The sequence below is a fragment of the Grammomys surdaster genome, unplaced genomic scaffold (assembly GCF_004785775.1).
Source record: "Grammomys surdaster isolate TR1022 unplaced genomic scaffold, NIH_TR_1.0 203, whole genome shotgun sequence".
In the NCBI taxonomy this organism is placed as follows: domain Eukaryota; kingdom Metazoa; phylum Chordata; class Mammalia; order Rodentia; family Muridae; genus Grammomys; species Grammomys surdaster.
In genome coordinates, this window is record NW_021604648.1 from 3,050,510 (window position 1) to 3,051,974 (window position 1,465).

General features: G+C 47.0%; 1 non-coding gene across 1 annotated transcript; it reads right to left on the minus strand.

Annotated features, from left to right (window-relative positions):
* Positions 1 to 240: 240 nt before the first annotated feature.
* On the minus strand, positions 241 to 402 carry LOC114624007. Its single transcript, XR_003711865.1, has one exon. It is a non-coding gene; the product is annotated as a U1 spliceosomal RNA (small nuclear RNA).
* Between the last annotated feature and the right edge of the window lie 1,063 nt (positions 403 to 1,465).

The following is a 1,465-nucleotide window of genomic DNA, read 5'->3' on the forward strand; positions in this document are numbered from 1 at the left end:
ACCACCATCACCATCATCACCACCACCACCATCATCACCACCATCACCATCATCACCACCATCATCATCACCAACATCATCATCACCACCATCACCATCATCACCACCATCATCATCACCAACATCATCATCACCACCATCACCATCATCACCACCATCATCATCACTACCATCACCATCATCACCACCATCACCATCATCACCACCATCATCATCACCACTGTCGATCATCTTCATTAGCAGGGAGAGCATAAACCTAGTTCCTCATTATCACACATTATGCAGTCAAGTTTCCAAGATTGGGGAAACTTCAGGAGTCAGAACATCTGAAAAACAATGGGTAAGCCTTGCCCTGAGAAAACCGCCTTCACAACTGTGGTATCTCCCCTGCTAGGTAAGTAGATCCATGACAACCATAATAAGATGGTCACCTAAGCAAGACCTGCACAAGGAAAACACCAGCGGACAGTCCAATGTGTACGTGGGAAATCTTTCAAGTGTCCACTCCTCCATGAAGAGCTACAATCAATGGCTGCTATGAGAGGGAGAACCAGCCTTCTCCAGGGAGGAGGCCTCAGATGGGTTATCCAGTCCCGAGCGGTCAGCCGTAGGTGAATACACAGATGAGCAACAGGAGACGGACTCACTAGGTTACGTTTGTGTCTATGTATGTGTCCGTATATATGATGTATATACCCATACACATATACAGCAATAGCAATCACAGAAGAGGTCATGAATTTGGGGGCAAGCCGGGGGGATGGGAGAAGCTGGAGGCAGGGAAAGAGGGGAGACATCATGGAGACATCGTATCCATGTGTGAAATTCTCCAAAGCAATGTAAAAAGGGAAAGCAATGTCCATCCATAATGAATGGTTAAAGACATCAAGAACATCAACACTGGAATATCATGAGCTTCAAACAACGAACAGACGTACATCCGTTTATTTGAGGGGATTTCTTTGAAATATGGTTGAGTGTTATTTAAGGTACAGGAGGCTAGACAGTCCTATGTTTTTGATAAAGCAATGAGAGAAAATCTCTAATTTACGCCAGTTGTGTTGGTAGTGACTGAATCCCAGGGAAAGCATACAGTGGGCCCGACAGAAGCTGGTGGACAGGCTCACATGACCGATGTGGAGAGACCAGAAGCTGAAATCATTCATTCTCTGGCAAACTAACAAGAATAAGTAGTATTTCTGACAACTAGGGGCCTTTGGAATCAGGCTTCTCATGCCCATGGCACAGTGCTTGAGACCCAGAACACACCCTGGGCCCCTCCCACCACCTCTGGTTTTCTTCATGATTCCAGAGCCAGAATCAAAGAACCTTAGGGCAGAGTGGGGAGCATCTGAGGGCCACTGCCTTCAGTGCAGAGCCTCGGCTGGGTCCACAGCTCAGCCACTGCTCTCTGAAAGTGTTGAGGTAAATGTGAGGGGATATCCAGAGTCTCTCAGAGAGTCTT